Source organism: Dipteris shenzhenensis, chromosome 25, assembly GCF_047967505.1.
Source record: "Dipteris shenzhenensis isolate YYH24624 ecotype China chromosome 25, Dip_SZ_1.0, whole genome shotgun sequence".
Taxonomy (NCBI): domain Eukaryota; kingdom Viridiplantae; phylum Streptophyta; class Polypodiopsida; order Gleicheniales; family Dipteridaceae; genus Dipteris; species Dipteris shenzhenensis.
The window spans coordinates 39,157,784-39,171,978 of NC_141620.1; positions in this window are offsets into that span (position 1 = coordinate 39,157,784).

Below are 14,195 nucleotides of genomic sequence, written 5' to 3' on the forward strand. Positions count from 1 at the left end.
AATTCTTTCCTCCATTTCCGACATGGTATCAGAGCAAGGTTTTCTACATTGAAGGAAGGAGTCCTTCCAAACAAGGCGACCCGATTCAACTCAGGTTTGAGCAGAGTTTTCTAGTATCTTATAGCAAGTGATTATTTGCAAATTTGCAGAGTATATTGCAATGTGTATTACAGCAGGAGATGGCATTCTGTACAACCACTCCTCTCGCTTCCTCCTCTTCTACTCCTTTCATCCTTAATTTTGGAGAGTATGGGAAGTTGGATGGGACTAATTATCCCATCTCGAAAGTGAAGATCCGGAGCCATCTTGTGGCTTGGAAATTGTCAAAGATTACGATGGGGGTGGATCCGAAACTAGTGGATGTCAAGGATAAGACATGGAAGATCACTATTCCTGTGGATGCAGATGAGCTCGAAGCGTGGGAGGACAAAGATGCCTAGGCCCTTGCAATGATCATTGGGACAATAGCAAATTCTGCCATTCCCGACATCCAGATGGCAGAGATGTCTATGGAGGCGTGGGCCACTCTGAGGATCTGTAGGAGACAGATAACACATCACGTATTCTCTCTCTTAATCATGAGCTCTTCAGCGGGAGCATAGATGAGGGGGATACGGTGCATGACCATCTGACGAAAGTCGTGGTGTGGGATCAACTTGTCACGGTTGGTCAGAATTGTGACTCAAGCCAGCTAGCACTGCTGACACTTATGATGCTCCCATGGAGCTTCAAGGGTTTTGTAACCACTATTACAGCAGGGGAGAGGATGAAGTCCCTTACATTCGAAGGGCTTGGATCCTTATTGTTGCACGAGGATGCTCGGGAGAAACAGTTCAACAAAGAAGATGACAAGGCTCTCTTGGCGAAAGACAAACCCGGCATGGGGAAGTCTAAGGATCCAGATTGCAAAGAGAAAGCATAAGACACAGAGGAGAAGAAGTCAAGTGCTTCTATTGCGAGAAGCTTGGCCATTATGCTAAAGATTGTCGCAAGAAGACGACGGATCTGAAGCGGAAGAGGGAGTCGAGGCCCAAGGAGCAGACGAAATCCGACTCAGCAAATATTACTATCGGTGAGCTCTTCCTTGTCATTGGACATTGCTCAGCTCATGCACAGCAATTGAAGACATGGAAAGCTGGTATGTGGACAGAGGGGCTTCAAAACACATTTTGAACAAGAAGAAAAGGTTCAAATCCATGGAGAGTACACATCCCAACTCTAAAGTGACGGTGGGGGACGATGGGACATGTCCTGTCAAAGGCATACCATTCCGTACCAAGTCAGGAGCCATTGAGGTATTCTCTGATGTTTCTTATGTTCCAAAGCTATGCAAGAACTTGCTTTCTGTTAGTCAGACGTTGAAGTTCGGCAAGCATTGGGTGATATTTGATGACAAAGGGAGTTGTTGTGAAGACCAAAAAGACCGGAGATATCGTAGCTCAAGGAGTTGAGAAGAATGGCTTGATTGATGCTTTCCTAGTTTGAGATCATAAGAGCTCCAAGTTGTGGCATGAGAGATTTGGACATGTCAACTATGGCACCTTGTTAGAGATATGGAAGGTGAACACAGGGAGGGATTCTCACGGGTATTAATTCATTTGCAGGTCTAGATATTCTCTTACATTCATAGATGACTATAGCAAGATGACCCGGGTGTATTGCTTGGCCAAGAAGTCACAAGCTTTTAACAAATTCAAAGAATGAAAGACCAAGGTAGAGAAGGAATTAGGGAAGGTTGTGAAGGCCTTCTGCGTCCCTCCCTCCTCTCTCTCTCTCTCTCTCTCTCTCTCTCTCTCTCTCTCTCCGTGTGTGTGTGTGTGTGTGTGTGTGCTTTGACCATTTTCAAAGGATGTTTGCTCCCCCTGCTGCCCCCACTCAGTCAATCATTGATGCTAGGGAAGCCCTACTGACTCAGGTACAGCCAATCCTGACAATGGACCAGGCACTTCCTTTGGAGCAGCAATTTTCTGCTCAAGAACTTCATGATGCATTCCTTCATCTTGGCAAAGGGAAATCTCCTGGATGGGATGGGCTCACAGTAGAATTTTATTTGGCTTTTTGGGATGATCTCAAACATGTGCTCCTTGCCATGATTAATGCAGCGTGGGACAGCCAGTGTATGCTTGCTTCCTAGAAGCATGGAATTGTCAAGCTCATCCCTAAGAGGCTTTTGTGTGAACATCTGACAGATTGGAGGCCAATTACTCTTATGCTTGTCATTTATAAATTAATCTCCAAAATGTTGGTTCATAGACTGCATAATATATTACATGATGGTATCCATCCACATCATTATGGATTTGTGCCCAGAAGGCAGATCTATGATAACCTTAGCGGACATGCAAATTCTTTGAATTTTCGTCCAAGTGGTGATCAGCTGTTCAACTACATCGTTTTATCTTACGCGGGTGCAGAAGCCCCAACAGCTAATCTTATTCTCATTTATTCTTATTATTATTTTAATTCTTTTCTTTTTGTTTAATTTTTTTTAATTTTTAAATTTGTCTCTCTCCCTTAATTTTATTTCTTTAAAAAGTATGCTTTTGCGTTTTGTTTTAGTTGCTCTCCTTGGTTTATTTCACTGTATGACCGCTTTATTTTTTATTTATTTTATTTTATTTATTTATTTTTTAAATTATTGGTAACTTTTCTTTTCTCTTTCTCTTTCTTTGGTGCTTCTAGGTTGATTAAGCTCTTACAGTGGTCTCGGGGCCCTGGCTAACCCTAATTGTAATCGCCAGTTTGGGGGTATATTGGCAATAGTGATACATGCTATGATGAATTCGCCTTTTAGAAACCAGCAGGGCGATCTCTTGGGATGTCATCTAGCTCCTGTGACATTCCCCTGTAGTAGCAAGGGAGGAGTTGCCTTGGGACGAGTAACGACTGTGCAAGCAAGCCCCCCCTAAATACTAGTCTCGCTCGTGCTAGAGTTAGGGGATATAGCAAGGGAGAAACTGCCTTGGGATGGGCAGGGAGAGTGCAAGCAAGTTCCCCAATGTTGGATCGTTTGACCTCACCGAACAACATTGGTGGTCTTGTCTCTTTGGTAGGTGATTTAGTTGGGTCTAGCTCGGTAAATCAAAACAAAAAAGTTAGAAGAAACATATATAGAGAAAGGTATAACTTTTTAGCTAGGTCAAACATGAATAATCTTCATGATTTTGGGGAAGGTAACATTAATTGGTCTAACTTTAAGGCTTTATTAGTTAGCACTCATTATACTAATAATAATATAAGAATTCTTAATAAACTAAGACGTCTTAGAAACAAGCATCTTAAGACTTCTATTTCTATTAGTCCTATTCATGCCACGCAAGTAATTTATGTTGTCTATAACATACATAGTAGTAATATGCTTTATGTAGGACAAACCTATAGGACAGCTTTTATTCGTTTTCAAGAACATGTTAGGGAAGCTAGAAAAGTTCATAGGAAGAATTCCTTAATTGAGAATTCAAAACCCTTATATGCAGCAATGGCAAAGTCTGGTTTTGAATCTTTTCGTTGCTTTCCCATTGAGCATATAGAGGGCCATTTTTATAATGCCAAGGACTTTTACAAGGCTGCTCGTCCTCGTGAATTGTTTTGGATGAGAACTTTACACACTTTCTTCCCAAGAGGTTTTAATTTGGAAGGAAAATCAACTCTTTGTAAAAATAAAAGAACCTCTAAAAAGAACCCTTTGATGTGGAGAACCCATATCAAGCCCTTTAACATTCATCATTACCAACATAGTCATACACCTAACATCGTATGGAAATCTAAAGTTATGTTACGAGGTTGTCCTAGCTCTCCTGCAATCTCACATGTAGTGCGTGAGTTGCCTCCCCCACTTCCTCTTCCTCCACTTCCTCCTCCTTTAGTTCCTTTAACTTCCTCAGTTCCAAGAGTTTTTGCTTCTCGAGACTATAAAAGAAGACTACTCTACCTAGATAGATTAATGTCACTGGGTCTTTTTTCAATAAAAGTTTTTGAAAAATATAATGTCAAAGTTCTTTTTAAACTTCAGTACACCTTGGAAAACTTCTCTTTTGAGGATTTGAATCTAAATAAGCTCCATTATGTACAACTTAAAACTTGGTTGGATCGCTTCTTAACAGTAAAAGCTTCCTTTCAAAGCAAAGAAGTCTAAGGAACTCTTGATTTGTATTTTTACTTCTCCCTCACTTGACAAGATAGGCTTAAACTCCATTTTGAAGTCTCCTGAAGTAATGGATTCTCTCCCTCATTTTGTGAGAAGAATTTGGAAGCATCCAGTAGCAGCTTGGAAGTATGTAAAAACTTTAGGACAAAAGGCTTTCAACTATGGAGAGATAGGTAGAAGGCTTTCATAGCATTCAAAATCTTCTATCCTTAAAGAACCTTGTTGTTGTAAAAGTAAGAGATTCCAAAGCTTTATTGATGCTGATTTAGGACATGTAGTCACAACTGATACCTCAATTTTGCTTTCTAGTAACCTAAGAGATCTTTTCATGAAAGGCACGAAATTTCGATTATACTCTTTTAAAGAGTCTTGCCTTTTAAAAGCTGATAGATAAGGGAATCTCAAAGTTTGTTTTGCAATTAGAAGAATGTTTAGGAGTTAAAAATATCTTATCAGAATGGAAAGGGAAGATTTTGAAGAAAGTTGCTTTGAAACTAGAAGAAGTCCCTTCGGTTATTTGCTCAAAGAAAAGTAACCATCTTTCTAAGGAAGATGAAACTCTTCTTCGAAAATTCCATAGGAATTTTGCCATTTCTTATGTGGACAAATGTTCCAATAACTTTGTTTTTATTTGCAAAAAGTTTTACTTAGAATGTCTTTTGAGAGAAGTGAACTCGTCTGCCAAAACTTACGCCCCTGCCTTAGTTTCTCAAAAGGATTTGATCTCAAAACATCAGAGTTTTTGCAAGTCTTCTGGTTTGTTTGCAATCCAAGCATACCTTTTCTTTGTGCTGCTTGGAAGTTTCACAAAACTCCAAAAAAGCCAAGATTTATTGCAACTGCTTGTGAGACTACTTTGACAAATGTCTCTAAATGGCTAAGCTACTGCTTCAAAGCCATGTTGCCTAGTGTCCATGAACTTTGGAGGGACTTATTAAAAGAGGCAGATGTCCCCTCAAACTCAAGCTGGATTTTAAATGACTCTGTAGGAGTGATTCTTGTTGTAAAATTTTTTAATTCCTCTCGAAGCATTCAAGAAAAAGAGTCTCCTATTCTCTTTCAAACCTATGATTTTACCACACTTTACACAAAGATTGAGCTCGAAGACTTGAAGTTTAGAATTAAAAAGCTAGTGGCTGAAGTTTTCAAGCTGAGATTTGACAAAGATAGATGCAAAGTGCTAAAAGTTGAGAAAACAGCCTTATGCTTTGACTTTTTGTGGCTAAAAAATAAAGATCATGACATAGGTTCTAAAAAGAAAAGATACACAAAGGTAGTAAGTGTAGAAGATGTTTGCTCTTGGATAGATTTTCTTTTAGATAATCTTTACATCACAATAGGTGATTCTTTGTTTCAACGAGTTACAGGAATCCCCAAGGGCACTAATTGTGCCATCTTTTTAGCAAACTTTTATCTTTTCACTTATGAATTTGAGTTTATGCAACGTCTTATTTCTATCAATACTTGCCCTATCATTTTACATAAGCTTAGTCAAGTTAGGCGTTTTACAGATGATTTATTTATACCAGATGTTCCCAACTTTCAAGACTTTATGTACAAAGACACTAGAGCTTTTGGAGAAGGAATCTATCCTCGTGACTCTTGTGAATTGAACTGCACTTCAAGAGGGGATTCTTGTGTTTTCTTAGATCTTAGTCTACCATAGGATTAGAGGTTGATATATACGATAAACGTGAACAACCTGAATATAGTGGTTTACACATTATAAAAATGCCTCACATTGACTCAAACATCTCTGATTTGGCAAAATATGGAGTCATTTCTTCCCAATTCCCGCCTTTGTACAACTAAGGAGTCTTTTATCACTCAATGTAGTAATTTGATCACTTTACTATTACAAAAGAGGTATAATCCAAGGAAAATAATGAAAAAAGTTCGCACATTCTTAGATATGAAGTCTTTTATCTATGGTGTTTCGGCCTTAGGTTTGTTTAGAATGATTGAACATAAGCTGAAAAAAGAGAGTTTGTTTGAGTATACTTGTGCTTTCTAAGTTAGAAATGTATTTTCGCCTCTTTGTAGAAACGAGACATAAGTGTAAAGGGCCATTTAGCTTTTTATGTTTTAAAAGAGAGAGAGAGAGAGAGAGAGAGAGAGTTTCTAGTTTTTTGGAAGTTTTTGTTTCTTGACTTGCTTGTTTATTTTTGCTCAAGTCATCTGCTTCGTTTCTTCTTTATTTGTTGTTTTCATTCTCTTTTGTTTATTTGACGTATTTTAGTAAGCACTGGGTTTGCCCAAGAGACTCCGCGGGTCTTTAGAAACCGAGTATAGCTGCTTATGCTTGGGCACTGATGACGACATAAGTATTGCTTTGCTTGCTAAGTATGTCTACCTTTTGTTTTTCATAAAAGTTTTTGTTAACCTCTTTTTTCTTCTCTTTCATTTTCTCTTTTATTTTCTTTGTAGATTTTTGATCTTTAGAACAACAAAAATTCTAAATTTGTATGATTGGACTTATTCTAGTCTTACAAAGGTATATAACATTGCAAATGCTATGACAGCCATAGAGTATACCAAGTACACAGCAACAGGATGGATGGTTACCAGGAAGCAACAACTTAAATGGGTGTTTGACAAACTTTATGATAAGTTGCACTATTGGAAAATAGCCACTTGGCCGCTTCATGTTCGTCTCAGAATAGTGCAATCTATTGTCATGGCCTATGTTCAATTCTTTTTGCCTTTGTTGCATTGGACTTCTCAGGAGATATCAGCATACATGTCACAGGCAATGGAGTTGCTTTGGAAAACCAAGTCCTCCAGGAAGGCTCTCCGATTGCTAAAAATGTTCTCCTCGGAAGAGTGGTGGATTGAATGTGCTCAACTTGCACCTACATCAGATACATGATGTGGTGGATGATCAGGGGCACATCCTTACTTTTCCCCAAGCTATGGCAGCATATGGATTGGGCATGCATCACAGGTCTATTTGGCGAAAGATAAGGGAGATGTTACAACCTTTTCTCCCTGTTCCTCCTCTTTCACAGGGTGATAGGTTGGCTGATTGGTCATTGTCTCCTGCTGGGCTGAACATTCGTCCTGTGCCTTTATTTAAACTCACATCCATTATTACTTATAGGCTACTGCAGCTAAGGCCTTGGATACATAACTATGCTAATAATCTGTGGCATATGCAAAAACCCCTTGCTTGGTGGACCAGGACTGTGCATGCCTTATGGAAAATTAAGCTTCCTCTAAAGCAGAGCTTTTTCCTTTGGAGATGCATCACCGGTACTCTGCCTGTAGGTGTTACTCTTGTCGATTCCTCCTCTTTCACAGGGTGATAGGTTGGCTGATTGGTCATTGTCTCCTGCTGGGCTGAACATTCGTCCCGTGCCTTTATTTAAACTCACATCCATTATTACTTATAGGCTACTGCAGCCAAGGCCTTGGATACATAACTATGCTAATAATCTGTGGCATATGCAAAAACCCCTTGCTTGGTGGACTAGGACTATGCATGCCTTATGGAAAATTAGGCTTCCTCTAAAGCAGAGGCTTTTTCCTCTGGAGATGCATCGCAGGTACTCTGCCTGTAGGTGTTACTCTTGTCAAACGGAAGATTGCTTCAGCCACGGCCTCCTGTCTTCGATGTTCAGCACTAGCAGAGATAGTACCACATTTTCTATGGTTCTACCCATGCTCTAGGCTTTGATCCAAAGGATTTCTCAGATGTTATGCCTTCGTTTCCCAAATATCACCTTTGGGAGACTTTTTTGGATTTTTGGCAGATGTCCCACTCCAGTACGATCTTATTCCCTTCTCCTTCATTGGGTTCAATACTGGGCTCTTTGGACTTTTTGGACTGCACATAATCTGGCATATTTGCAACAACAGCTCACTCAGCCCTATGAGTTCTTCAGAGCCTCCTTAAGGCAATCTATTTATGATGCTTATAAGGATGGTGACCTGGACAGGACTTGCTTGGAGATAGTTTACTCTTGCTTTTGATGGAGACTCTTTGCTTTTGGAGAGACTCTTTGTCATTACCTGACTTTGTAATATAAGCTACTTGAATTACCCAAAAAAAAAAAAAAAGTGTGTGTTTGTGAGAGAGTGTGTGTGTGTGTATGTGTGGAGGATGCTTCAACCACTCAAGTTCCCCTGGAAAATGCTCAGTACGTATATAAAATGCTCAAAGATGATTTTACTCAAACACGGAAGGAATGGAATGATGCCCAGCCTCAACTTAAGATTCAGCTCAGTTTGCCATCTTTAGTTGATCCTCTCAAGAGGCTATCACAGACTGCGGTGATTATTTTTTTCCCTAGAAAATTGCCTTCTGCCAATGATGTGGCACAATGGGTCAAGGCCCTGCTTGAAGGCTCCTTTGTGGAAGGAGTATACTTTGCATCCAAAGGGTTTTATGAAGTGCACTTGTCAGATGCATCGCACAAGCAACGTTTGTTGTTGATGTCCCCGCTATTTTTTGGCAAACAGATGGTACATGTAATGCCTTGGTCCCCTAACAAGGATTAGGGTAGTCTCATTCAACACCACTGTCCGGTTTGGGTTGAAGTGGTAGACTTCCCTGATTATATGCGAGCACAGTTGCCAGTGGTTGCTTCAGCATTGGGCCAGGTCATTTGTCCTCCTCGTCTTGCAGGAAATCGCAACAGGTTCTGTATCCTGTGGGATATTGACAAGGAGACCCCATCCTCCATTGCTGTGGAGATTGGTGGCATTGCATTAGGTGAGAAGTATTTCAAATTGAAATGGGGGGTCTCTGCGAGGGCTTGCTTCACATGCCATAAATTTGGTCATCTAGCATCTGAATGCCCTACCTTATTGCACCAACCCCCTCCCATTGCTCTGACTCAGGATATTATGCCTCTTAAGAAGCAAGGTGCAAGGCCAAATGCAGTTGGGAAGTCTCAGCATAAGAATGCTAAGACTCAAGTGCATGCAAGGAATCATGCCATGGCTTCTAACAAGCCTAAAGACAAAGGTAAAGCAAAAATTATTGAAAATGTTCATGAGGAATGGCAGACAACGAAAAAGACAGTAAATTTGTGTTCTAGACCTTTGCAATCTCGACATTGGGATGTCTCTTCCCCAATGCCTGGACAGCCATCGACATCCTCTGAGGGACTAGCAATGAAGGGATGGCGGCAAGCGGTCAAGAAACACATACCAGTATGTGAAGATGAGAATGCATTCGCAGCCTTGGGGTCTTTTGATAGCATGCAGGCTGATGCTTAGTCCCTGCCTTTTCAGACACTTGTACATATGGATTTCTTTTTTGTACATATTTCTTCATGTTTACAACAATCAAATGTGTGACCTACAACATTTAGGGCCTCTACAACATAAATAAATGGAGGCTATTTTGGAGTTATTTGATGAAACACCAGCCTGATGTGGTATGTCTTCAAGAACATAATCAGCACTTCATGGCAGGAGATGTGACGTTTATTGGGGGATACGACATTTATTATGCAGGGAATTCCGATTTTTCGGGCATTTGCATGTTGATCTGACATGATTTGCAGCCTGTGCTTGCTTTGAATGATCCTCTTGGCAGATGGATGGTTGTGTAGACATGTATCCAAGGTGAAATCTATGAATTTGCAGGTGTATATGCCGCTCAGTCTTCTACCATAAGGGCTGCCATGTGGGACTCTATTGCCTCTTATCCATGGAGGGCTGTTGCCTTTCTTGGAGCAGATTTTAATAATGCACCCTTGTCCAGGGATAATACCACAGGCAGATCACATATGCTTCAAATACAAAAGAGATAGTGGGCTCACCTTATGGCAGAGACTCAACAGAGGATTTATGGTTGACTTTGGAGCATGCTATGCCTGGCTACCCTTATCATCATAATGCATTGCACAACTATTGGGCCAGGTTGGACAGATGGTATGTATTTAATGCCCAACAGTTTGCTGATTTTACTATCAAACTCACTCTGGATCATTCATTGCCACTCTCAGATCATACTCCGTTGTGGATGACTCTAAACTTTGGCATGCCCATAGATGATCTGCCTGCAAAGACCATCTGTCTCAAGCATATTAATGCAGCATACTTCCAGCATAGTCTATTTAAGAATATGATCCACCATGCCATTGCTCCACTACAGGCACATGCTTTTCATGATATGTCTTATGCCTAGGAAGGCTTTGTGTACCGTGTTCAGCATGCTATTCAGGATTATGGCAGAAGTTTCATGGTTGGTTGGAGAAGACAGGTGCACTATGCTAAACAACAGATGCAATACCTTACAGAGCTTTCTCATGTTCAGCCTCTGACTTTTCAAGGATTGCATGCACATAGGCGGAAGAGTTCCTGTCTCAGAGTAAGGAGACTTGATGGCACTTGGACACAAACTCTCTCTGAACTTGATCAAGAGTGCTATGATCATTTTCAAAGAATGTTTGCACCACCTACTTCACCCACTCAGCCAATCATTGATGCCAAGGAAGTTCTATTGACTCAGGTACAGCCAATACTAACAATGGACCATGCACTTCCTCTGGAGCAGCCTTTTTCTGCTGAGGAACTTCATGATGCATTGCTTCATCTTGGCAAAGGGAAATCTCCTGGTTGGGATGGGCTCACAGTAGAATTTTACTTGGCTTTCTGGGAGGAACTCAAACAGGTGCTCCTTGCCATGGTTAATGCAGCTTGGGATAGCCAGTGTATGCCTGCTTCCTGGAAACATGGCATTGTCAAGCTCATTCCTAAGAGGCATTTGTGTGAACATCTGACAGATTGGAGGCCAATTACTCTTATGCCTGTGATTTATAAGTTAATCTTCAAAATGTTGGTTCATAGACTGCATAATATATTACATGATGGTTTGCATCCACATCAGTATGGTTTTGTGCCCGGAAGGCATATCTATGATAACATTGCAAATGCCATGACAGCCATAGAGTATGCCAAGTACACTAACCAAGATGTCCTTATTCTACAGGTGGATATAGCCAAAGCATTTGATACTGTTCAATGGGATTTTATTGCCTAGACAATGACACGGATGGGATTTGGGCCCAGGGTAGCAAATGCAATTCATTGGCTGTACATTGATTTGTCTGCTCAATGCATTTTGGGTAATCATTTATCTCAGCCTTGGACTTTGGGTAGATCAGTCAGACAGGGCTGCCCCCTTGGTGCTCTTCTTTATGCCATTGCTACCCATCCTTTGCTCCTCTATTTGGATCATCTTACCACTCAGGGGAGATTGAAAGGACTCCAGCTGCCAGGACAAAAAAATTTTGCAGCACAGGCATATGCAGATGACCCTTTTTTCATGCCTCAGAATAATCAACAAGAGCTGCAGCTCCTCATGGATTCTTTATCTCTGTATGGTCTTCATGTTAATTTTGAGAAATCAAAATTGATAGCCCTCAAACAAACTGATTGGCATGCAATTTTTTGGCCAGGGGAGATTTTGGATTCTCAAGCAGTCGTCAGACATTTGGGCTATCCTATCGGATGGACGGTTACCAGGAAGCAACAACTTAAATGGGTGTTTGACAAACTCCATGACAAGCTGCACTGTTCGAAAATAGCCACTTGGCCCTTGCATGTTCATCTCAAAATAGTGCAATCTATTGTCATGGCCAATGTCCAATTCTTTTTGCCTTTGTTCCATTGGACTTCTCAGGATATTTCAGCATACATGTCACAGGCAATGGAAATGCTGTGGAAAACAAAGTCATCCAGGAAGGCTCTCCGATTACTAAAAATGGAATATGTATGTTCTCCTTAGAAGAGTGGTGGATTGAATGTGCTTAATTTGCATCTACATGCCCTGTCTCGTAAGATGTCACTGCTGTTCACTTTCTCACAGCAGGAACAGCCATGGACCCACATGCTTGCATACATGTCTAGGACTATGAAGACACCTGCTTATGGTAAATGGGATGTGGACATATGGGAGGTACTACTTGGCAAATTTATGGGAAAGATTCCAAGGTGTCCTTTTGCCACTCTAATCCTTGATTGGCAGCAGGCTCTTTCCCGCATCAAATGGGCTCCACCCAATCCAAGGGCCAACTCTCTTCGTCAGGAAAGCTTATATTGAAGTGCTGTATTTGACAACCCACTTGCATGTCAGGAGCCTGTTAAAGCCTACAATTTGAGCAAAAGGGATATCAAGCACATAGATGATGTGGTGGATGATCAAGGGCACCTACTTACTTTTCCTCAGACTATGGCCACATATGGATTACGCATGCATCACAGGCCTATTTGGCGAAAGATTATGGAGATGTTACAACCTTTTCTGCCTGTTCCTCTTTCGCATGATGATAGGTTGGCTGATTGGGCACTATGTCCCTCAGGGCTGAACATCCGTCTTGTGCCTTTATGTCAGCTCACATCCATTATCGCTTATAGGCTTTTGCAGCCGAGGCCTTGGATACATACTTATGCTAATAATCTGTGGCATTTGCTCAAACCACCTACTTGGTGGAGCAGGGCTATGCATGCATTATGGAAAATTAAGCTTCCTCTCAAGCAGAGGCTTTTCCTTTGGAGATGTATCATAGGCACTCTGCCTGTAGGTGTTACACTGGTCAAACGGAAGATTGCTACAGCCATGGCTTCCTATCTTCGATGTTCAGCATTTGCAGAGACAGTACCACACCTTCTATGGTTATGCCCATGTTCTAGACTTTTGATTCATAGGATTTCTCAAATGTTATGCCTTCGTTTCCCTAATACAACCTTTGGGAAAATTTTTTGGATTTTTGGCTGATGTCCCACTCCAGTAAGACTCTACTCTCTTCTCCTTCATTGGGTTCGTTTTACTGGGCTCTTTGGACTTTTTGGAGTGCACATAATATGGCATATTTGCAACAACAGTTCACTCAGCCCTATGAGTTCTTTCGAGCCTCCTTAAGGCAATGTGTTTATGATGCCTGCAAGGAAGGTGACCTAGAGACGTCTTGCTTGGAGATAGTTTACTCTTGCTTTTGATGGAGAGTCTCTGCTTTGGAGACTCTTTTTGTATTACCTAATTCTGTAATATAAGCTACTCGCATTACTTTAAAAAAAAAAAAAAAGTGTGTGTGTGTGAGACTCTCTCTCTCTCCGCCTCTACTCCCCCCCCTCCCCCCCCTCTCTCTCTCTCTCTCTCTCTCTCCCCCCCTTGTTGGAAATAGGTGCCTTTGTGTATGGCCCAAACCCCTCGAATGGTAACGTGCGTAGATGACGCGTGGACAATTGGGAACTTGGAATAATCTCGTAAGCTATAATGAAAGATTGTAGTCCTTGTAGTCGTGCCGGCTTTTTGGACTATGTAAAGGTTGTGCATGGCTAGGAGGTGGGGACCTGGGAACCTCTCGTACTTAGCACCTTCCTTGTGACACATGGCAGATTTTGGTTGTATTTTCCTACACGGCAAGTTCTTGCAGCTGGTAACTACTATAGGAATTATGAATTGATACAATAGATGTGGAAGAAGACAAATCGACACAAGTAAAGAAACCAAAAGAAATTGATACAACTGCAAAAGAAAATCTAACACCTACTACACTGACTTTATCTAAACAATTGCATGGCTGTGTCCCCTCAGGCCTACTAGCCTTGTTGGGGCTCACAAAGAAGAAGCCATCACCATGGTCGAGAGAGAAGACAATCAACATAGATCAACTTTTTCAGCTTAAGAAGAAAACCCCACGTTTTTATCTCCCAAAACCGCCTAAAATCCTTGCCTCCTACAAATGAGGAAAATCTTCCAACTTTATCAGTCCACCTAACAGCCACTAGCCATCATCTGCCACATGGCTTGCCACCTACTACTAACCAATACATGCTGGCCACCAACTCCACCCAATAGGAATTTGCCACCTCGTAATTTCATGAACCTTAGTCTAACCCTCCCTATGTGCATCACCTTAGTAGATCCAACAACCACTCTGTGACCACAATGTTCCCATAGTGGGGCATTGTTGCTTTCGAATCTTGGTTGTTGTAACTTGACGCCCATTTATCGTTGGATCTTCCCTTGAGGTGTTACTTCAGTTGTCAAGGAATTCTGAATGTCTCTCATCTAGGCTTAAGGGTCGGCATG